We start from the raw sequence: 25564 nt of genomic DNA, 5'->3' as shown, positions 1-25564 counted from the left end.
TTGAAGCTTCTAAGATGTCCTTTCACAGCCAGAGGGTTGATGGGAATTTAGCATTTCCATTCAGCAGCTTTCCCTTTCCTGTGTAAAGCATTACTTTCTCTCTTCCAAAATTTCATTTTGTGGAATTACTATTAAAATCACATCCTTAAATAATAATAATAAAGGCCATTGTTACATCCCTGTTGGTGCTGTTGGTTCAAACCACAGTTTCTCTTAGAGCAGAGAGCTCAGCATGCTGAACATAGGGATGTGTTACCTGGGGGATGTTGCTTTTGGCCCTCTCTGGCTGTGTCCTTCATAGAAAATGAGATTTGCAGAGGAGGAAATTAGACAGCTGTCTCCAATTGAATTGCAATGAGATCTGAGGACCAATTTCCCACAAACCTGAAAAGCTGCAGTCAGGATCATGCCCTGGCACACAGGTAAATGAGAAATGCTATTCTGGCTGCTTCCTGCTACCCAGTGGTGCGCAAATGTGTTGGTTTTTTACTGTCTCACCTTGAAAGGCTAAACTGTTTCATTTTTGAGTTTGTTTTGGGGTATTTTGCCTCCAATTTTATTCCAAGCTGAAATGACCAACCTCTTCATGGTTAAAATTGGCTTTGGGCAATTGGTTACTGAATTAAGCTGCTTTTCTTTAGCCTATTTCTAATCTTTAAAGCCTTTCTTCTACTTCATTTACCTCTTCCCTTTTAAAGCAGCATTCAAATTTATACATTTGCCTTTTTTTGTCCTTTTTTTCCCCTTTGGAATGGCTAATATTTACAATAGTATTGAGACAATCAGCCAGGAAAAATTTCTCCAGACAGAAGACGACAGAAAATTGCTTCTGTACACTTATGTGAATATCCAATTTGTGTGAAAAGAAAGAGCTAAAAAAATGGTAATGTTGGAGTGGAGAAGATGACTTTAGCACACCAGTTGGTCCTGAAAGAGCCTGCTCCACCAAGCCATACCTGTGCTGTAAATTATGGATAATCAGGAAGAGCAGAAGTGGCCAGAAGTGGTTGGAGAGATGCACAAAAACTACCTTTCAGTCTCAGAGACCATCTCCAGCAGGGCACATTTGATACCAGCAAGGTGGTAAATGAATCTCCTTCCTTCACAGGTGAAATCCAAACTGATAATTCCACTCAGAAGCCTGTCTTACTCTTTGAAAGATTTTTTTTTAATGAAGCCCAATTGAACAAAATGGAAGCACTTTCAGAGATTTAACTGGGAACTCAATTTCTAAAAAAATTAAATTTTTCAGATCATGGTGTACTACTAACATGTTAAATGTCTTCCTGTATTCTGTTAAGAAAAGCCCCAAATCTCTCAATATCTATTAGAGGCAAGATCTTGTTCCCAGTGCCTGGAGAAGCAGTAGGTAATTCCAAAACAAACAGAATAGCTGGAGGAAGATAAGAAAAATCATTATGTCACACAACCTTGAATTACATTGATTGCACACTGAAAACTACAGCTTTCAGTCTTCCCTTTTGTGAGGTCACTGCTAATGCTGCCATCCACTGCACTTGGGAAAATTTTTGTACAAAGGTTTACTTATGTGACACTTGGGTCATCCTAAAGTACTTGTTAACGTTACAGTAGTTATTAATGAGGTTTCTAATTAACATTTATATGGTCTCTATATAATCCTTTCTAACTTACAGTAGTGCTGGAGAAATTCACTGAAAATTATGATTTTGCTCCCCCCAAATTATAGTTGGAGCAGGGAGAGGAGAGATATTTTTGTATCTGCTCATGCATTAGATCTTTGCCTTGAAATTTGGAAGGTGCATAAAAATTTCAAGGCAAAAGCACAAAAATGACAAAGGGAAAGGTTAATTAGACCCTTCCCTCCTTTCCTCCTCTGCAAATGTCTTCACGCCTCTCCTGTCTCACATTTTGGAGGACTTTTCACACTTAGCAATGCTAATATTTTCTGCCTAATTTTTTTTTTAAGACATCAGAAAGAAGAGAGAGGCCAAAACCAGACTTCAGTCTTACTACTGTTGGAAAAGAAAAATAGATTTACTGATTTTACTTATATACACCATAAACAATTTATGCAGCAACATAATGCAGTCCCTGACCCTGAGAGCACTCCAGTGGTTACAGCAGGAGGAAGCAGAGCATCTTAGCATGGACACAAAGTACAGACTCACCCTGAAAAAGTTCCTCTGGGAAAGAACTGCAACAGGTGGAGCTGGCATTGCTTTCAGTGGCATCTTTTGTGTGGATAAGCACTGCGATTTTGCTTCCAGAATTAAAAATTTGGCAGCTTCATTACGCAGAAAATTTAGTTAGGAATAAAGAATTTGCCATATGTTGGTTCTTTCAGGCAAGTGAAAATGGGCCAGCTGCAACGGTAAGAGCTGGTGTCTCCTAAATTCTTCCTCCTTTGTGGGGGTCCTAAGTGGAATCTGGTTCACAGGTTGGGAAGGATATGCAAATAACTGAACACAAAACTCAGAAGTGTCACTGTCATATTTTCTGGAAAAATCCCTTCGCCCAGGATTCTCCTCCTGGGAAGCTGAGAAGCCTCAGAGAAAAAGGAAAACAATAATTATCTCATTTGCTTCTCCTGTGTTTTGCTGCTTTGGAATGTGTTTGGAGATTGTTTATCCAATAGGTGATTGTGTCATTGGTTTCATGTGAATTGTTTTAACTTAATGACCAATCATGGTCAGGCTGTGCCAAGACTCTGGAAGGAGTCACGAGTTTCCATTATTATCTTTTCAGCCTTCTGCAGTATCCTTTCTGTATTCTTTAGTATAGTTTAGTATAGTAATTTTTTTATATAATATAGTATCATAAAATATAAATTAGCCTTCTAAGAACATGGAGTCAGATTCATCATTCCTTCCTTCATCTGGGAATCCCACAAATACAATACTCAGGTTCATCTCCAGGCAGTCTCCAGAAAGCCCTGCAGTAATTTCCCCTCACCACCAGGTAAATAATAGACTCCCAGGGGGATGGAACTTATATCCAACTTGTCATGTAAGTAGAGAATAATTAATTACACTCTTATTTACAGTTTGTCTGATAAGAGCATTAAACGGCAAGTAACTAGAAGAATTCCAAGGTGCTGAAATGTTTGCTCTCACCCACTCAACACATAAACACAAGGGGAATGAAATTAATTTGGCACTGACTTACAGTATGATCCCTCACAGTAATGGGGCTTGAGTTTTGCAAAACAGGAATCACAGATGCTTCCCTCCTGAAGCTGAAATCAAATTTTGTTGGTGCTCCACAAAGCAATAAAGTGTTCTAAACACATCAGCAGTCTTAGAAGTCATGAAACTCCAATTATCTCCTCTGAGATCTTATAGGACTCCCATACATTATTCAGACGACAATCTAAGGTATGTCCTTGATTTTATTTATTTTTTTCAATTCAGAAAGTGGTACCAAATACAAAGCTCTGCTTGTATTTACAAACCCCAGCACATACATCTGCTAGAAATCAGGAGGTTAAATATTTACGTGCTCAGCTAATTATAAACCTTTTATGACCTCTGAAGAAACAGAGGAAAGGAAGTAGGAAAAAAAAGGGGTATAAACCAGGCATAAACCAGTTACAATACCCATATCATGTTCACTTGCACCCTGCTTAAAATTTTGTTCTGGTAGAACCAGAACATCTGTCACAAGCCTCCTAATACCCCTGTGACAAGGTGAAGATAAAGTTACATTAAGACCTCTGGATGTGCCAGTGAAACATGTAAGCTGTTCTCACGCTCAGCAAAAATGAGGGCCTAAGATTTCAAATTGCAGTCATAAAAGTGAAATAAAAAGCAGAAAGGCAGAGAGAGAAAGAGAAGGAAGATGCTTTTATTTGAGCCATGAAAAAGTAATTCCCTGGGATTAGCATATTTTTATTTCCTTTGCATATTCTTTTCTGAATTAATTTAGCTGCATTTTGATAGTGATCTTAGAGAGTGAAAATAAATTGATGCAAAAAAAAGTTATGCTAATAGGAATAAATGGCTTGAAGGTAGTGGAAAGGGATATATGGCCTCTTTTATAGGTTCCTACTTAATCCAGCTCCAAGGGCATTAGAGAGCAAATGTTGCTGCCTTCCTGTGGCAAGCAGATAAGCCTGGCTGTGAGGCTCATCCCTAAAATCCAGGGGGGCTGTAAGAGGAGCAGCAGCCCCAGTGAGAAGGTCAGAGGAAGTGTTTCGCACACACTTGCCAAGGAAAATCCAGGTTTCACTGGCCCAAATAAACCAAATAAAGCTGTATCTGATGGTCCAGGGCAGAGGCATAATGCAGGAGGGAAATTCTGCTTTTCCATAGAAAAGAGACCTTGGTTTGGTTACCCACTTCTTGATTTTTTTTTTTAAATGTTAACAAAGGGAAGAGCAACATAAGTGAGAAGGATTCCCATGGGCTAAATTATGATCAGGCTCAATTGAGTGACAGCTCTGGAAATCATAACCATCTGTGAGGTGTGTGTGGTACAGCAAACTCCTTCCCATAAACCCAGTGAGAAAAGCTACTTATACTTCTGTGTAAAGCAGGGGCAGATTGGCAGCTCAAATGGAAATATTCACGTGGGTATTAACTACTATCATGTAGTGCTGGTGTTATTCAGTTTTGCAAAGAGAAAAACCACTCCTAGCCACACAGTTTATTCAAAAATATTTGTTTAAAATCATATTACCATAGGATTCAGCTATTACTTTAAGAAATTCCACAGTTTATGGGTTTTGATGTGTGCTTAATTATCAGTGTGTGAGCTTTTTTCCCCCTACTCATCCTATTTTATGTATGAGTCTTACACCACATTATGAATAATAGAAACACCTACAATAAGAACAACTTGAAATAAAAGCCATTCTGATTTGAAAAGGAACAGGACACCCAAACCAAAAATCTAGATTATAAAATTGCCTGTGACAAAAAGCAAGAGAAGAAACACAAATGTGAGCCACCCTCAAAAACCAGAGCAAGCAAACAATCCTAACCACATATTGCATCCACCAGCACAATCTGCTGACCCACTTCTCTGAAACTCAGGCACCAGAAGTGGGTTGTATCCAGGAGGATTTCTGCCATCCACATCTCCAGCCTTGCCTGTTTCAAAGAGCTGTCGAGTCCATATCACACTACACTTCAAAGACAAATTTCAGCCTTTCAAAGGGTGCATAGCAATTTGGGTTTTTTTGTAAAACATTAATAAAAAGAGATAAGGAAAAATATTATGGAGCCTGATGTGAACACAAATATTTTAGGAATATTACATTTAAAGAACACACAATAAACATGACAAAAAAGAAAAAAAAATATATATTCAAATAACCAAAGAAATCTCCAAAATCCCACCTTTTTTTTTTGTTTAAAAGAACAAACACAACACCATATTAGATCATCAGAATCAAGTAAAACTCTCTAAACTAGTAAATGGAACCCAGCAAAGTACACAAAGTGATGGAATGTGGGCTCACTGTGTACTGATAGAAGCATCTATGTAGATACATCAATGAAAAAGAAAGCACCTTAAGGCTGATTTTACTGCTGGTGTTACTATTTCAGCTTGTGGGGAAGATGTTTTGCAAATGAATCTCATATGAATTCAAATCAGATTTAGTAAGCAATTAAGTGTAAAAGGAAACAATTCTATTGTGTCTCCTTCAGCTTAACATGAGATGCCTGTGCCACTTCCTACAGCACTTTTCATGTATTGGATAACACAAAACAAAAGATTTCCAAGAAATATGACCAAGTGCTTGCCAAAATTAGTGACCTTTTCTTAGCTACCTGTATGGAAGTTAACAAAAGGAGTAGGAGTCTACAGACAAAAATACAGTAACCAACACAAACAATTTGGAAAACATCTGTAGTCTCAGGAAACCCAAAGGTTGGAGGCTGATGGAATAAATTACCTCATTAGGTAATTATGGACTGTGCTTCAAGCCTTATGGCTTACTGAGGATCCACCACAGGTGATATTTCCTGTACTCAGAGCTGGATAATCACATGGCCTTGTGTGTACCCTAAAAGCCAAACTTTCTCTCCAAAAAAGCAAGTGGAAGGTCTCTCATAAATATTTCACTATTTCATCCATGCTTTCTTGGCTTAGCCTGCAACATGACAAAGAGAAAGAGCACTGACCAGGTTTCAGGCTAGTTTCATCACTAAGACTTCGGGGTGAAACCCTACCTCTGTGATGGCAGCTGAAATCAATTCTGGGCTTAAAACATAGGACTAGTGCTTTAATATTCTCCTCCCATTAATGGTCTTCTAAATCTCTCTCAGAGCTTTGAAAACTGTAGTCTGAATTACTTCATTCAAAACTGCTGAAATTACCCAGAAGCTTTCATGAGCAAGAGATAGTGAAATTCTTCTGATTTTTGCACCATAAAATTGTATGCAGTCCGACAGGTGCATTTAAGAGATATAAACTTCAGTTATAGCATCCAAAGAGCCTAATGGGAGTTTCAAAATTATAGTGGAACCAGAGGCCAAGCAGGTTTCACTGTGCTGTCTAATAATTATTAGAAATACTGCTTGTAATAGCTGTGAAAGTTTAAAGTTGTCAGTTCTCAAAACGTCACGATTTTCTCAAGCACAAAACTCCCACAAAGGATCTTGCCATGTATTGCTAGAAAGACCATACCCCTCAATTTTCCATGTCATTTACAAACAACTTTTAAATGAAATTTCATTTGAATCTTAATATTCAAGGATGAAAATGCTACATTTTGTTTGGTGTCTGCTCTCTCCAAATCCCTCTGCCTGTGCTGTCACACAGACAAGAAAAACCATCACAGGACAACCCGAGCTGTGAAGGAAGAGACTCCTGGGCATAGGGGCTGGCTGCTGCCAGAAAACCTAGATTTCTTTCATTCTCAGCTGAAACTCTTCAAAAATGGGGCACCGGATCTGAGCAATTTGGAATCATGCTGTCTGGATGGAGATGACCAAGTGTGGAGGGTGAGTTACCCCACCATAGCACCAATATGAAGCATCTGGGATGGATAATCCCCTCCCCCTGAGTATACAGCAAAACACACAGCTCGTGCCCAGGCTATACCCATCTTTTTAAAGGATAATGAGAGGTAAATCTCACCCCAGAGACATCTCAGCTGAAATGACCAAGCCCCAAGAGCAGTTTGGCCTTCTGGGAGGTGCCAGCGTGGGCTGGTTATCCATCACTCCCCGGGCTCCTGCTGCAAGTGCAGCTGCCCTGCAGTGCCAAACCCTTTCAAACCCAGCACAGTCTGATTGTGCTGCTGTGCTCTCGTGGAAGGGGTGCTGTAGGAGCAATGGGGGGTAGGACTGTTGGGACAGACAGAGACGAGAGATCTCTGAAACCAGGTCATGGAAACTGGGGTTTATTGCAAAGGGCCTGGGTGCAGGGCCCTGCTTGGAGCTGCCAGCCACAGCTCGGAGCAGGCCCCAAAGAGAAGTAAAGAGAGTGGTACAGAGGATGAGAGAGAGAGAGAAAGGATGAGAGGACAAGAGGAAAAGAGAGCAAGGTTCCCCTTACAGTACAATAAATCTTCTTCTGTGTTGAATATTCTAATTCTCACTAACCAATCTAGTACAAGATACAAATCCTGTAGCATTTCCATACAGCCTATAAGAATCATTACATTACCATACTGTGTTACATTTTAAACCCTAAAAACTCCTCTTTGGGCCCCTCTGCCAAGCTAGCAGGGTCTGCTCTGACCCTTGGAGCTGTCTGCAAGCAGAGGGTATTGTTTCATCAAAAGTGGATCACCTTCTGCTGGCCACACCATTGTTTTCCAGTTGTTCAGTAACTAAGGTATCTCAAAGCTTGCTTTCATTTCAATCTAGCTTATAGTTTCTATATTCTCAAAATCTTTTGCCAGGCAATCATATTTCTAAGGCTTTCCTGTTTCATCTTCCCCGGCAGGGTTCCACTCGGTGTAACAGGATTGCACACGTGGCAGGAGTTTGGCCCTGCTGGCTGTGGGGCCATGGAAACATCAGTAGAGGCTGCACCGCAGCTGTGAGCTCAGCAGCTGAAGGACCACATCCCCACAGCTCTGCTGCTCAGGGCAGCCAACCTCAGTAGGCTCAAAGCAGTTTATGCACAAGCACCTGAGGTGGAATCACTGCTCTGCCCTGCAGCCCCACCCAGCCAAAGGGCTGGGGAGCTCCTGCTGCCAGCAAAGCACAGGGGAGCAGCCCCAGACCTGCTCCCTCACCTGGGTGACCTCTGGCCATCATCACCATCACTGGGTCACTCTGGTGCTGCTCTGTTAACTCTCCACTGACACCACTGCTGCAGGGCAGAAATCCCCACTGAGCAGCATGAGCACTGCTCAGCCAGGCAGATCTGAGCTGAGCCCACTGGTGCCCATCAGTTCCCTCTTAAAATAAAAAAAAATGGAAACTAATCCAGGGTTTGGATCTGAAGGCATGCCTCTTGTGCTCCATACATAAGAGACCAGTTTATTATTTTTTTCTGTCACTTTGTGTGATTGGAACAGATTAAACAATGCAAAGGCATGATCCTGAGGGTGTTAGGCTGGTCACTAATTTAGGGGACTACCCAAGCAAGGAAGGGTTATTTCACCTAATTAAGATAGAGCAGGGTATTTAAAGACAGAGCATTTGCATTAAAACAGACAATTCAGAATTTTAAATACTGTTGAGTCTGAAATTATGATTGTTAATCTCTCCTCACATAACAATGTTCTACTGACAGACATTGTAAATCACTTCCTTTTGCTTGCATTAGATGAACCCATCACTCAAAGTGCTCAATTATAAATCTGAATACAATTTAAAAGGTGAACTTTCTTTAATTTTACTAAGGGCAGAAGGGCAATGCTGATGGTGTAATACCAATGTTAATGCATTACTTATGACTGAAATTTAGTTAGTATTCAGTAAATTGCTCATTCCTGTGATCAGAACAAGCAGCAATTTGCTTTCCTGGATCTTATTTCCTCCCCTGCAAGTGCACTAGGTGTGTCATGGGCAGCAGGATACCCAGCTGTAAACTGTCTGAAAGGGACATGTTAATCTGTAATTAAAAATCACAACAAAATAGAAAATAAATTCAGAATATTCATTGCATAATCATGACAGGTTTACAACCTGCAAGTTTACAAACTGCAATTAAACACAGATATGGAATCATTAAAACACTGCATCGTTAATTTTCATTTCCCTTTGGAAATGAGATAGACATGAGCAAATATGTGAACACCACTGTGAATACTCTCTACCCCTTCAGCTTCTTTAGGTGCCAGGATTTAATTATCCTTTGTCCCATGCTAATCTGCTGAGATGCTTCCACTTCAGCAGAAACTCCTATTGAAGTAAAATCCTAAAAATAGCCACCTCCAGTGCAGAAGTGAAGTTTACCAAAACAAAGTCAAGCAGGGTTTTACAGTAGTAATTGGTTTGCTGACCAAGTGGATGCTTCCGTGAAGGTCACTTCATCTGCTTAATAATGGGAAATGCTTTGAATGTACTTCAATTCCAGACCCTATTTCAAGTGACAGCTGAGATGTAGAGTCTCACTTAATGACAAGTCATTTCTAGAGGTGGCCAGAAGGCAACTGAACTCCCATGGTTAAATGTGCTCTGGTCTTCACCAAAACTTTGGCCATTTTTACTGTCTGCCCTCATCCCCCATTAACAAAGATGATCCAGGAAATGTGTTACAGGACACAAAAGGCAGCAGTCCCAGCATCCTTTCCGCACAAATTTCTTGGCTCCTGCCTCCCTGCTCCACCTCTGATTACGTTCGTGTGACATTAAGGAAACCAAACTGCTGGATTTGTACAGAAACACACAGGCAGATGTCTCTGAAGGCATCTGCAGTTCTCCCTAACACCTTCAGAAGCATAAAGGCAACAATTCTCTCTTAGCTCTGAGCCATTCTGCATGTGCACTGCAATTTCAGCACTCTCAGCAGGTTGGTGTGGGAATCCATAAAATCAGAGGGTTTGGGGAAAGCTGCAAAAGGCAGGCCTCAGAGACAGCAGAACTGTGATTAGAGCTAAGCAGCAGCCATGAGATAGGTCAGCAGAAAAATTATGTAAAAAGTAGAAAAGTAAGGACAAATAGAACAATGGTCTGTGTGTTAACACTTGTCTAGAATAACTCCCTAAGCTGCAGAAAAGTTTACCTAGCAAGATATTAGGAAGTTCTAAGCTTAATAATGGAGCTTTGTGCATTGTGTTTTAAGGCTTACAAACAGATATTTTATTCAAAATAAGCAAGCATTGTTTTAACCAAAGGTACATGTGCTTATAGTGGTTGGACAGAACTACTGTCAATGTGCTTTTGCTTTGTGTGACTGGTCAAAAAACTTTTAAAGTAAGTTGCAACATTAAGTTCTTGGTCTGCCTCCAGGGATGTGAGCTGCTGTCATCTTCCCATTGCCATAACCATGTAATGAGACTGATGCTGGAAAATAAACCAGCTCAAAGCATGTTCCGAGCTGTCCTGTCCTGTTTGTGATTTGCACATATACCCTGGCCAGCAATATTTGGCCCCATGGCTCAGTAGCTCCTACGAGCAGCCCCCAACCTGCTCTGGCTATCAGACATCCAGAAGCTGAGGAAGGCTTCTGAAGTCATGTAAATGTGCCCTAACAGAATTCCTACAAGGAAGAAGAGGAAACATCTGCAGAGCCACCTGAGCCTTGCTGCTTTGCCCTAGCATCTGTCCCTGCTTCACCTCCGCAGCTCAGCCCTCCCTGCTGCTCCATGCGCCACCTCCACTCCCCCCCAGAGCCACCTGCCCAGCTCCACCTCCTGCCCAAGGAGCAGCACACCAGAAACCACAGGAATTGTGCCCTTAACAGGACACCTCTCCTGAAGGGGTCTCACACTACCCCCCAGCTGCAGCTCAATTTCTTGGATTTCAGAGCCTGCACCTGTCACTGACATATTTTCTGAAAAATTCCTTTGCTAGGGTTTTTTCTCCTGAAAAAATTACATTTCATTTCTCCTCAGAAACAAAATGTAAACAATAATTATCTGCTGGCTGTGGAATGTGGTCTGGAGATGGTTTACCAACAGGTGCATCTTTGGTCTCATGTGAATTGTTTTTACTTGATGACCGATGACAGCCAGCTGTGTCGGCTGTGAGCAGTCACAAGATTTTATTGTTCATTTCTTGCTAGCCTTCTCCTTTCCCTTTTCTTTAGTATATTTTAGTCTATCATTTTCTTTTAATACAATATATATAATAAAATAATAAATTAGCCTTCTGAAATATGGAGTCAAGATTGTCATCTCTTCCCTCATCCTGCGGACCCTCAAACACCACCACATGCACCCAGCCACAGGCTTTCCACTCATGGATGGAACTTTGAAGATAACCCTCACAAAGTCTGCTTCTGCAATTTTAGTCCACTATTTATTTGCTTTCACAAGCTGACAGAGTGACTGGCTTTCTAGCAAAAACTGTAAGAACTTAAAACAGTGATATTCACAAGCAAGGTCATTCACCTTCCAGGGAAAGCATCCCAGCCTGCTAATAAATGGAATTAATTAAATTCCTCTGTATTGTGGGGAAACCCCACTACTGCTGGTAATGGTGGGTTTAGAACTTAGGAAGGGCCTTGGTATAAACCACATAACCACAGCAACAGTCCTAGAAAATCTAATTTATTGGCCATCAACCTGTCCTGGTATAGAGTAGGACCAATTTATCTACCAGAAAACTTAGAGCATGATAAATGGAAGAAAAATATATAATTCAGACAGACAAAATTACCCAAACAAACTTGCATTAAATGTCTCACATGAAAAGGTGAAGGTAGTAGGAGGAGAATAAAAATCAATTTAAAGTCTTCACAAAGGCTTGGAGCTCCCAGTCTTAGAAGTATAGTGTATATTAAGCTGTAAGTGTATATAAGCTATATAAGTGTATATAAGCCATATACACTATAAGCTATATACAGCTATAAGTGTATATAAGTCTTCTGAGAATATAGCACAATATTTCTAAGACAATTGGCACATATTTCTAAGGAAGTAATAATTTTTAATTTGAGGGGAGGGAAGGTTCATTAATAGATGTATTTCTATTTTAGTAGTATATTAGGCTGGATATATAATTCAGACAAAAGTACCCAAAGAAACTTGCATTAAATATCTCACATAAAAAGGTAGTGGGGGGAGAATAAAAATCAATTTTAAACTGGAGGGAAAGGGTCATTAATAGCTGTATTTATGTTTTATAAATAAAGTGTATATCAAGCTGTGTGTTGATACTGTGCGGGTGTCCCAGAGCCAGCTGCTGGTGGTGCAGCCCAGCCCACAGAGGTTATGGAGACACCTCCTGAGGGACATTCCCAAGCTGTCTGCACCCAGCTCTGGTGACCGCCAGAGAGCCTTTGCAACCTCAGCCCTGCTGTGATTCTGTGAGCTGGAACCGGGACAAGGCTCTGGAACCCAGCATAGCCACGACCAGCTGAGCTGAAAGTCACAGGGTTTAGTTACTTTTGCTAAAAATCAGTGTAACAAAGCTGCTTTGGATGAAATTCATTTGAATTCACAGTGTAGGTGACAAAGCTCAGTAATTGGCCTTTTTTTTTTCCCTGAGAAATATGATCTCTATTTGAATAACAGCTATCTTCACTAAAATAGTCTTTTCATGTAATCACAGTCTTTTTGTGACTATTTAGCATTCCTCTGGAAGTTAAATGACTGAAAATGGTGCGTGCAGAGGAGCCTTTGCTTTGATTGTTACAAAGCTGCAATCCCAAAATGTTTGCTGGAGAAACAGCGCTTCACAGGGAAGCTAAAAGCAAAATAGGGTTTTTTTTCTGGAGAAATGAGGTTACACAGGGTAGGTGAGCAGGGTGGGTGAGAGCCAAAGGGACTCGAGCAGGGTTAAGCGCAGATGGAGGAGATGCAGGGATGGCAAGTGAAGCAGAAAGGGAAGAAGTGGGCTGGAGAGGAAAGAGGCCAAGGAAACAATAGCAAGGGGACAAACACTGGAGAGGATAAATGGGAAAAATGGGAGAGCATTTTATTCTTGGAAAAATACAGATCTCAGTCAATTGCAATTATTTGCAGATAACTTCAAGTGGTTGTTAGTTGTTGAATTTTCCTCGACTGACTGCCCCTGCCTCCTTTTTTCTTTAGAGAGGGCTGAAAGCTTAGAACTGAAGTGTTCTTTCTGGAGAATTGAAATATTTGCTGGGAAGCCTCTTAGGCTTCCCTATCATAGCAAAAACTATAAAAATAATGTTTGTCAGTCAATGCAAATTATTATTTTGCTTCTAAAACCTTCTGAATACCCCACCTCTACAGTAATTTTTGCACAGGATTAATAAATAAAACATTCACACACTGCCCATTAAAAAAAAAATCTAGTATTTAAGCCCTGAGGGGAAAGAAGAGGAAAAGATTAATCTTAGACATTTCTTTAAACTCTCCAACAAGCTGCAGCCTCGGAGGTGTTCCTCCTCTCCCTCAAGTACATTTTCACAAACTGGAAATCAGATTAGCCTGCAGTTTATCCATGGGTGGACAAATGGGTGCAACTACAAAGCAAAGCCAGGTGAGTTACCCTGCCCTCTCCTTTCCCTCTGCAGGAGCTGCTGCAGGGGGACAGGATGGAACACGGACGTCCCCAGGTCCAGTCCTGCAGGAATTGCTTCTGGTCTTTCAGCAGGGCCGGCTGAAGGGCAAGGGAACAACCCACTGTGCCACTGCCATACTGTTTGCATGCTACATGTTAGCAAAATCTGGCCCTTTCTGCATAAAACAGCATCCACAGAGACGGTTTTTAAATGGGACCTATATCATTATTTCTATATTTATTATCCTAGATCATACCTCCATCACTGTCACAAAACTGGGTTATATTATTTTAAATAAAAACCCATATTTGCTTAATCCCTCACAGTCAGAGTAGCAATATTTAAATTTATGAATTAGTACTGGCCAGGGAACACATATTCAAAGTGTATCCTTATCTTGCCTCTCAAACATGATGATTTATAGATTGATCTGACTGGTTGCTTTGACACAGTTCCTTTAACCATAACATCTTTCTGTTCCTCTAGTAGCTGAGATTTAGCATTTCAGGCTGTGTACATATGTTGGATAAGAACATAATCCTCAGCTCTGGGCATAGGAGCTCATGGTAAGAGGATGGCTCTGCATACAAATTGAGAGCACTGAGATGCAGAAAAAGAAAAATACATTAAACCCTAATATGCATATTATGAAGGCCTTCTGGCATCAGAAGAAATCATCAGTTATTTAGCTTGACATCTTTAGAAACAGAGGGACTAGAGAGAAAAAAATAAAGGAGAGAAAAAGAGAAAAAAAATGATATGACCTTTAGTCCAACACTCCAAGTAAAGACTTTGGATAAATAGGCACACAGAAAGAATGTGCCAATATGCAAAGAGGCAAAGAGATAAACGTGACTAGACCATTTCTGCAGAGAAAAATCACAGCACTCCCATTTCACAGCCATTTCTGACAGCACAGAGATGGATTTAGCAGGGGGCAGAAGGGGACCCTCCTCCTCTTCCCCTCTATTAGCCTCTTTAACTCAGCACGCGCATCCCTGGGTACAGGATGCAGCACATCTCTGCAGTCCATCTGCTTCCCCTCACACAGGCTGGGGCTTCTCTCCTCATGCAAAAATTACATTCCATTACCATTGCAAAAATTCACCCTGGGCACCCAGCAGTTCCCAGCCATCCCTCTCACAGTACTGAAGGGTGTAGTGTTCTGGACAAAACCAGAAAAGCTTTGTCCAACCCCAATTAAAAAACAGAAATCTGTATTCTAGCATGGACAAGTAAACAGTTAAAAATATGAACTGACATAACTTCAAGGCAAAAATCTGTGAAAAAAACCATAAAATTCCTGAACTCATCCTCCCCTCCAAAGTTATAAAATCATTAGGAATAAAATGCAGAGTACAATGCAGAGTCAGGCAACAGAAGCTGTAATCACAGCCCTAACTGTTCCTTTGGAGCTCATTAAGTGCATTGAGTCCCTGTAATCTTTTATTGATTTTAGAAGCACTGCTTCCATTATCAATACAAAAAGTTTAAGAGAAATTTTCAGAAAGGATTCCACATATTCCCTTGAGACATGGATCTCACCACCCCGATTTATACAAATGTTGGTAGCTGGGTGCAGTGATGACAGATTCCTCTGCTCCAGCACTTCCAGGACAGAGGCCAGTCCTACACCAAGAGCCTTTGACTCATATTGTTCCCAAAAATCCCCTCGAGGAGCTTTTAATGGTTCCCTGCATGCCCAAGACCTAAGCTTGTAAAATATATGAAGTCATAGTTCTCCTCCCAGAAATGTAACTCAGAAGAGGAGGGGGAAAAATAAAAGAAAAAAAGAAAAAAGGGAAAAAATAAATCCAAAAACCTCCTTGAGAATTCTGAAGCTGTGAACTGAATGTGCAGTGATAGCAGATACCTGCCTGACTCTGCAGAAAGCTTAAGTGATAATTAAGGTACATTCTAACACTGGAAGCTCTAAAAATTTTATCCTTGATATAATATTTAAAGCTCAAGCTTCAAGGCACTGATAAATGCAAGAAAACAAGCAGAGTTCAGCATAAAGCTTATGAGTGTAACCCAGAGTTTGAAATTCTACAAAGGAAGGTGGCCCAAATTATTTTAAAATGAATTTGCAAAACAGAACAGTCAGGTTAATAAAAATTTCATACACTTTTGTGTCCCAATTCATGATCTTTAATTGGCTGCCATTCCTCTCCTGCAGGCTCCTAAGAAGCTGCCCAGAGAGGTGATGGAATCTCCAGCCTCACAAATGCTCAGAACTGATCAGGACACAGAGAGAGCAGAGGCTGAGAGCAGATGCTCTCCAGACATCCCTGCCAGCCTAAATCACTGCACAACCCTAAACTGTTCCACATGTCCTTGACCCTCTGAAATGCACACAGCACCTCCTCCCCACCACATTCTTTGCTTTTTTGATGACAACCAGGGGACAATCCTGAAGAGCCTCCTCTCCTCCCCCTGCAATCTCTTGCCTGCTCCTTTCCCCACATGCTGCATTTGCCTTCTACATCCTCCAGCTATGCCATGGAGTGAGAAACACCAGCTTAAAGCCAGCTAGAAGGATAAACAAATCGTGGGGTATTCCCCTCAAAATCTTGGGGGTTTTCCCTTTAAAATCCTTAGGTTTTCCCTCAAAAGCTTGGGGCTTTACCCTTAAAATCTTGGGGTTTTCGCTTTCAGATCTTGGGATTTTGCCCTCCAAATTCTGGAGTTTTCCCCTAAAAATTCTGGGGTTTTCCCCTTCCAAGTCTTGGGGGTTTCCCCTCAAAAAATCTGTGGTTTTCTGGCTATCCTGTATTCTGTGATAGCCCAGTAGCTCTCATGTGCTCTAATCATATCACCAGTGCTCATAATGGAAATAAATCCCTCCCTTCAGGGAGGGGAGAAAGAAATAAAAATGTTTCAGGTAAAAAATGGTAGTGCTCTGATCAGTAGATGATTTTTACTCACAGCACATATTGACAACAAGCAGCTGATCCCATGCAATCATTACAAGGTATCATTACTAAAAGCCAATCTTCCAAACAGGTCACGTCTTCATTAAAGATTAGCTACCAAATGCAGAAGGGATGCAAAAATAACCTTGTGTATAACTGGAACAGACAAAGCTGGCTAGATATGCTCTGGCACATTCCAAAATGCTTCTGCTTCTTTTCCATTTTATCTCCTAACCTCATCATGTCCACAAACAGGTTTTATTTGTGCTTGAAACTTGAAATAATGTCACCTGCAACTATTCCAGTCACACCATCCTCCTGGTGAGGCCATGGAAGGCACTGTGGCTCTGCTCCAGGCTGAACACTCATACAACACAGATTCCAGAATTTGTTTTCTCCACCTGGACACCTACTGACATCCTGATTTGGGCTGTCCATCACCTAGTGCAGTAATGCCCACCAGGAAAAGCTGTTGTCTGACAGTTAGGCCGTGACTCAATGCACAGAGCTCAGTGGCCATACATCAGCTTTTCTTATCTCAATCCACACTTTTTTTTCTGATTCTCCTCCCCATCCCACCAGTCAGGGTGACAGTGGCTGCATGGTATTTGGTTGCCACAATACTTTGCAAAACCTGCCCTGCAAAGTTCAGTTCATTGATGACTAAATATTTTTAAAAACCACCAAAACCTAAATATCTTATTTTAAAAGAATATTTACAATATGAAGTAAATAATTATATAGATCCCACTTAAAGCTGTTGTGAAGCACTATAGTCAAAGGGCCAAAACTCTTTCTTTATTGCTATTGTCAATTCCTTTTGACAATGCAGCCCTCTAATCCTAAAGTTTTAAACAGAAATATGTCCATGCAGAAACAGGCAGTGCTCAGTTAATCTCAGTTAATCTCTGCATGGACATCTAAGAACACATCCACTTTTCTTCATGGAAAGAATTCAAAGGGTTTGACTTCCCCATGAGTTCCTCCAAGCTCTCCTACTCAATATGGAACTTGGAATCACTGGCTGTGCATTTGCCCATTAGAGAAGGATTATTCCAGACACCAATCTTAAATGAATTCTCAAATCTTTGTTCATTTCTGCATTTGAAATAAGTATATTTTGAACTGTTATTTCCATCTGTTTTATCACACCTATGGCAGCTTGTTGGTCTCTAGTTAGCTACAAAGATGTAAGTGGAAGGGTCTAGGAAATAATAGCTGTGTTCTGATTGCACCTGAGCTGAGCAGGATGAGAGTTTATCTTCTGAAATTCAAAGGCCTTAGATGGCCACTGGGCTTTGGTCTCATGATTAAAGAAGCAGGGACCAGCCAGATTTTTCAGATCCAGATAAGGTATCTGACATTGACGCAGAATTTGGTTTCCACACATCCATGTATCTGTACTAATGCTGCAATGCCTGCAACAGGAGCTGTAGCTTGAAATGTCCTTAAATGTGAGCTGTAATTTGAGCAGAGGGAGAAGCAAGGAGAGGAAGAGAAAGAGGAGATTTGTTGTCAACTTATTGCAAAAGTTACACACCTTCTCAGTGATTTCTCACAGGCATCTCCTCACAGCACTGACTCCTTTTTCTTCTTCACAGCACAGCCAACAAACTCCAACTCTCTTCACCACCAGCTAACAGAGACTGCAGCTCCCCTCACAGCACAACCAAACTCCAACTCTCTCCTCACCCAGCTACCCCACTCTTCTGTAGCACTCTTCTTCTTATTGGACACAGCTGTGGCCTATTAAGGGCAGGGCTGTTCCTAATCTTTGGTGATCAGTACAGCTGCAACTCCTCAGGTGTGAGACTGCCTCCTGCACTATTCTCTTACATTCTATCCCTCCACAGAGACTGATGGCTCTGTCTGCAGAGAAAAGCACCCCAGAGCAGAATTAGTAAATTCCTACACTGGCTTCAGCCGTGGATTACAGCACCCCACCTCCTGCCAACACAGCTACCCCCTAAACAAGAAGATTCCTCAAGATTGATCTGATGGGGAGTCTCTTTAAGCTATCAGAGTCTCAGATTCTAAAAATCAAACCCACCCAGTTTGTGCTGCTGGCACTGCAGCGAGCCCAGGGCCACCACGGCGTCACCGCTGGCTCTGTGCTGAGTGTCAGAGCCACATCATCCCCTGGCTGGGACTGCAGCCTGCCCACTGCAACCTGCTCCAAAGCCCATTTAAAGCAGCATAAAAACATCCATTGACTTCACTTGGGCTTTGGAGCCGTTCCCAGAAGCACAGTAGACTCTCTGATAGCTCCTCAGAATTAGAGGAAACCCGTCAGTTCTAGTTCCAGCTAACAGACACTGATGCTGCACATAAACAACAGGTGAGGTGGCAAAGTTATTGTCCTTGTTCCCAGAATGCCCCAATTCCAGTGAAATGCTGGTGACATCATTCTGTAGTTTCATTATTTCCCCCCATGCTGCTTAAGGAAACCTGATGGGGCTTCGTAGCCCATGGAGTCCTGAGCAAGTTTTCAAAAGGTTTGAAAATTAAAAAGCTTTTTCAGCTTTTTTAACATATTATTTTGCAATGCAACTGAGAAGTAATTTTATATCAGAGATCATTTTGAAATACACTTAAATATTCACTATGTATTCATTTCAGAAAACATCATAATTTTTCTTGTTGTATTTAATAACTGCTAGCTAATTATGTAAAATCCCATCCCATCTGCTTAGTCCTTCACACAGCAAAATTAGAGAGCTTCATTCGACAGTCATTACTCACAGAAGGAGAGGCATTGATTTAATGGACTTCCCTGAAAAGGGATTACAGTATAGGATCCTCTGATATTGATTTTGTGACATCATCATCTTTTCCTCAGAAGCAGACACTGATGACTCAAGAAAATACCAGTACAAGATCAGGCAGGCAAGTTAGAGAAAGAAAATTATTTTTAAAACCCCCAAACCTCCTAATTTACAGTAAGTTGACTACAATAAAATATTAGCTATGTTCTCTGTTTCAAATGCAAGTTCTCTTTGAAAAAGGAAAACATCTGAGTGATGTTTCTCTCTTTCATCTCTTGCCCTGCTTACAGTCACTTTCATGAAACTATTGTGAGCTAGACCATTTTTTGTAGGTTAATGGGTTCTCTTTGAAGGGATTAAAGCCACATTGATTATTAATTATTTTTGATGTTTTAAACTGATGTAAACGACCAGAAGCTCTGAAGAACAACATCCTGTAGAAATCAATACTGAATTTAAAAAAAGAACAAGTAACAAACAACAACAACAACAACCAAGACCCCTCTGCTCAGCTCCTGGGGGAAACAATTGTGACTTCTGTTTGGAAGGTATACCAGCCCTTGGAGAATACCAGCACTGGCATATATGATAATCATTTCTAAGTTATCTAGAGCATCCTTATTTTGATGTGTCTGTCTTCCAGACTCCAGGCAGAGTCTGCAGGTATTTTGCATACAGAACAAAGCTAGGCACAGCAGTGCTAAGCAAATAATAAATAAATTCATTTCATTGCTCTGGGAAAATGATCATTTTTTTTTCCTTAAATCTGCCTTGCAGTGCTTTAGGAAAACACTAATTAGCATTCTTTCCATGTGTTTTTTTCTCCCCAATTCTTTCTACTGTTCTTCACCACATGTAAGAGATCTTGGGGTTTTGGGTGTGTGTGGGTTTTTCCAGTGTTTTGTTGGCTTTTTTTCCCCTTGCTCAAATTTAACATTTCTTCAATGTTTGTAAGTGGAATGAAGCCATTCCTTCCCATTTAATAGATCAGTAAGGAGTGAAGATTTCCCATGTTCAAATGACTTCCATATGAACAAATAGGAAATGATCCAGAATAGCTCTGCTGCAGATGAAATACAGAAAGCAAATTACACAAAGGGAATGAGACAATTGGGACTGTCTGCCTGCTTTGGGGACTCCTCCCAGCATTGAAGAACAGCCCCTCCATGGCTGATTCTAGGGGGTGTGACGAGGAAATTACTGAAAACCCTTAAACTTGAAGGAGTTGCTGATCAGATTCACAAATTAATGACTGGGACCTACCTCTCTTACCCCAAAGACTTGGCCTTCATGTGATACAGCTGGAAATCAACACAGCTAACCTGAGGACCTGCAGGTTTATAACACACAAAGGAGCTGCAGTTGTTCAAACCCTTCTGACAAGACAAGAAGGCCCTTGTCTCAACAACAGAGGAAAGTGCTGAGGCCAAATCACTTCAAAATCACAACTGCGTAGATTGACAGGCAACCTTATCTGTTTTTACAGAGAACTTAGAAAGGAATTTAGGATTTTTATCCCCCAAGAGGTTCATATCTACCAAACAGCTACCTCATGTTAAATCTCTGACTGACATAGAATAATAGCTCAGAGTTGTTTACTTCCATTATCTCCGTTCAGCTTCTCTGAAGTGCTCAACGCTTGTGCTTAAATACCATGCTCACATTTTGCCACCTCCAATGTTATGTTTTCTGTCCAAATATCCCACATACTCTCATGTCCATGCTATCACCTCAAGACCAGCATACTTAAAGCTTAAATTTTTCCTGCTAACTCTGCTCCCTGTTGCTGTCAGCTGTGACACCAACTTTTGCATCACCCACACTTACTGTAAAGCATCTCTTCCCTAAATACCTGCATTCAACCAGAAGGGAAACTGCAGAGCTTGCCACGCTCATTCCAGCACAGCCCTGATGCAAAGTGTTATCTTTCTGGTAAGCCAGACACCATGCATATCATTTTATTTCTGGAACTCCCTCTAAAAGCCACTGTAATTTCCCAGCACAGGAATGAGGGGGTTCCAGAAATGGAATGCATCATGTCTGGCTTGCTGCAAAGATGGCAAACTCCTTTCCTAGGAGTTGCTCCCTTCACTGGCTGCCATTCATTTGGGATGGCAGAGTGCTGAGAAATGCAAGGTAACCTTTCTGTTTCCAGTATTTCCCATTCTCTGTTCATCTGTTATACTCCATATGTGGCAGCTAGCATATGTTGCCACATTTGTCTCAAAGATTTTCCCCTTTTCCACTCTATCTACATTGATAGAAATTTAATAAGAAAAAAAAAAGAAAGTTACAATTTCATGTGCAAAACATTTAATAAACAAGTCTCTTAATTTATATCAGTGCACTCGTAGGTACTCGAGTCTGTGTAAAGATTTTAATTTCAGAATATTCTTAATATTTATTAAGTTTTTTTTTCTTCAGGTTGCAACCAACTCAGTTTTGTATATAGAATAGAATTTTTAAAACCTTGAGTAACAAAAATGGAATCACTAATTTACTAGAAGCTAAGAGGAAATTAATAGAAGAGTGCTCAGGATAACAATGTATACTTCTCCAATGAAAAAGGCAAATAATTTAAAAACACTTAGATTCAAAGTTAGCTATGAGTCTTTTAAGTTCTTCAGCAAATAGACCTCTTCCCAAAGGTTTATTTTTTGACATTTATTGTCCTGACTCATATGCCTAAGTAAAAAAAATGCTCCCTTCCCCAGAGCTGAGGCTGTCTGGTAAAATAAGTCTCAAGGTGGATTTACACAAGGCTCTGTTCAGTTTAGCATTCATTCTGAAGCTCTGTAAGGTCATTTCATTATCTGCCTGGATTGCTCTGTGTGGTGACAGCAGAAATGCAGAGATTAGTGGGATTCTCAGGTTCAGCCAGCACTGTCTGGGAGCCCTTTAATGAATTGCCACGGGATCAGCACAGGTAAGTCTGCATCCATCCCAGCCCATCCCAGCCTGGATGAGGGATCACCCTTGAGTGCAGCTTCTGACCCAGGTGATACAACCTAGAAATTGCCTTACTGACCCTGTGCAATCTGAGCCTGGGGCTCATAAGTCCTGCAGGCATGAAGGATCTTTTCTCAACGCTCCACTGTCATTTCATCACGAGGAAATCTGCCAGAGGGTAATGGCAGACTCTTATTTCACTGGCAGAGAGGGGTTTGCGAGTGCCTACTGCAGTTCCGTAAACATGACTTGGCACAAGCAGCCTCTTCTTTGGCTTTGCCCTCCAGAATCACCCTGATCCACATATTACCCATGAAAATGAAGAAATTAAAGAGAATTATTAGGATCCTACACCTGACTTGTAGAAGTTTAGAGCTGAGGGTGACTATTCATAATTAGCTTTTTTAAAAAGAAAAGTCCTTGCTTTTCCTGGGAGGATGCTTTTTTCTCCCATACAGTCCAAGAGGAGTGGTAAGAAAAGACTTTTACCTCTGGGCCTGAAACCATCATGAGGAAGGCTTTCATTTGTTTTGCAAACAAAAAAGAGCTGGCAAGGTAAGTTTGGGTCTTTCTTTGTTTTATTTTGACACTAGTGGAACACAGCCATGAGGAAAGAAGACAAAACTTGTCTCAACAAGAGCTTCAGCCACCATCTCTTGGAGAGAGAAGAGTTGCCAAAAGGACTCCATAGCAAAATTCAAATTATTCATTCATTGCTTTTCCCAGCAGGAGGAAACAGCAGTGACACACTGGGGCTCTCAGCTGTGAAATCAGCCTCTCTCTTAAAAAGGTTTTTCCTGCAGGAAAAGGCAGCACCCTAATGGTAAGGCTTTTGCTTCAGATTATTAACTGAAGATGTAGATATTACTGAAAATTACACCAGTAGAAACAGATTTCCTTTGCTGGGTAAAGTTGAGTAAAGTCTTACAGAACCTCAGTCTCTTTGAATGTCTTGGTCCATGTAAACCTGCGTTGAGTTCACTATGATGCCAAACTACAAAACCTGATGTAGCATTGGACAAAATTCTACCCTGCTAGACACAAAAAAAAATTGTCCTTGCTAAGAGAAAGAAAGAGGATGTTGCTGATTTTAATTAAGAGCATATATAAGACTGATATTCAAAGACCTCAGTCTCCTGGAAAAAAGAGATGCGTTATTTTACTTATAGAGAATTTTCCTGAAGAGTGTCATCACTCCTATTTAGCCCAGACATGGAAGCACTGAGACAACCAGTCTTCTCTATTATTTTTCTACTGAGACCCTTGCTCAGAACATCTTGGAGGTGGAACAGATTGCAAACAATGTCCCAGCACCAGGTTTGGCTTGTTCAAGATGTTTTTCTCTTCTAACTAAGCTTTACCTTCTCCCCCAGAAATAATTTAACAAAGCAACCTTAAAGCTCCCAGGTGCAAGCCACCAGCAGCATGGAACATCTGACACACCAGGGACATCATCCAGAGCAGAACTTCAGCTGGCCAGAGCTCAGAGCAGTCATGACTAAGGGAAGGCTGCTTGGTTGCAGTTAAAAAAGATGATAAACATAACATCAGTCACTGGAATGAGGGAATGTGTCTACTTTTTATTCCTATTTATTAAGCTGAAGTACAGCTTTTCCTTTGGGCTGTGCTCAGCCCTGCCTTTGCCATGCCAAAATGAGATGATTACAGAGCAAGCTGCTGAAGACTCTGCCTTCCAGCCATTCTGAGTGAAACAAACTAACAGAGAACACAGACCCACTGCAAAAATGGCAATATTTTAAGAGATTCCTTCAGAGCATGGTTGGAGTCTTCTCTGAAGCAAAACCCACAGCCCTGCTCCTCTCACAAGTACTGTGAATCCATCCTGGTGTCTGAGCTCACACACAATGCCTTTCTCCTGCCAATTTCTAAATTAGCCACCACATAAAAAAAAACTGCTAAAGAAGGAGAATGGTAAAGGTTCAAGATCACGTTGCTGTATTTCCAAAAATAATACTATGCTCCTACCCTGGGGCACAGAAAGCATGCACATCACACTGTGAAAGAAGGAGCCACACCTTACTAGCCCATGGGCAACCATATCTGGCACATGGCACGCAGTGGGCAATGTCCCATGTGTCACTGACCCTTCAGCAGCCCCAGAAGCATCAGGAGTTGGAATAAGCTGGCACTGTCGCTTTGCACCCTGAAATAATGACAATTGGAAGACAAGAGAAGAGAGGAGAAAATGTGCTTTGAGCAGCTTTATCACTTTGCAAAGTCTGCTGATGATTTTACAAATTGCCAGATGGGCATCAAGGCCACATCAAGCAGATTCAGCTTAGCAAGTGACATTTGGGCTGCTAGCACTGAAACAGCAAGCACACAGACATCAGTTTTGCCTGTCTTCAGATTCATCAGTTTAATGCCACTGCTTTCTCAACAAGATTAACTTCCAGGTGAAGCACCAATTTAATAAATCGAGTCTGCTAAATCTTAGCATTACTTCAACAGGTTGGTAGAACTAAACAGAGCTAAACTGGGAAAAAGCCTTGTTTTGAAATGGGATCTTTTCAATTATTTGTCACTGAAAAAAAAGAAAAATACACAGATCTTGAAGAATATTCAGTGAATTTCAGGCTCAGGAAAACAGTCCTATTGTCATGATCTGAAACAAGCACTGTTCTTGCTTCCCCAATTTCTCTCCTGTAATCAGTTTTACTTTGACAGTCTCACTTCTTTTATTGTAGTGTTCAATACCAATGCAAAGATTACTAATTACAGTGGGCTTGCCATCCAACCAAAGTCATAATCCAGTCACACAGGGAGATACTGATGCACCTCTATCTGAAGCTGCAGCTTTACCTTCTCTTACTCTAAAATTCTGCTAATGCTCATCAGCTTTCTTTGTCCCTCCAGTCCCAGGTTTATTCAGCTGAAAAGTGATGGTTATTTTCCAACAGAATGAAAACCTGGGCCCTTGGCTACCTTCAAACCTTACACAATTAGTTCAGATTTATTATTAATTTCATACAAATTTAAACTACCTATTTTCTGTCTTGCTTTACCACAGCAATGCTAGTTAAAAAAAAAAAAAAAAAAAACCAAAAAAAAAACCAAACAACAAAATACAGCACATAAACCTCTTATTTTTTTTTTTAAAGCTAGGATATAGAGTAATGTGCATTCTCTAATTGTGGGATAAAACAGCTACTTAAAACTGTGTGCAGTTCTATGTTCATGAAAAAACTAGAAACTTAATCTTTCTACTGGGCCAGAACATGCACAGACTTACTGTCCTTTTTATTTTCTTTTTTTTAACTACCACATTCCATGGAACAACATTTTGTCTGTATATTAGCATTTTATCTTGCATAAATGTATGTTTCAGCAGTTATGAAAATGAGACAGCTGACAGTTGACTACTATATGTGAACAGATGCTGTGAAA

The 25564-nt window shown here is 40.8% G+C and overlaps 1 protein-coding gene across 2 annotated transcripts in view; it reads right to left on the bottom strand.

The window, feature by feature from the left end:
- Positions 1 to 25564, bottom strand: part of PTPRO (protein tyrosine phosphatase receptor type O) — a 148617-nt gene that overhangs the window by 121893 nt on the left and 1160 nt on the right. The gene's annotated exons all lie outside the window — the stretch shown is intronic.

The sequence above is a fragment of the Molothrus ater genome, chromosome 5 (assembly GCF_012460135.2).
Source record: "Molothrus ater isolate BHLD 08-10-18 breed brown headed cowbird chromosome 5, BPBGC_Mater_1.1, whole genome shotgun sequence".
Taxonomy (NCBI): domain Eukaryota; kingdom Metazoa; phylum Chordata; class Aves; order Passeriformes; family Icteridae; genus Molothrus; species Molothrus ater.
This window is presented reverse-complemented; position numbering and strand designations above follow the sequence as displayed.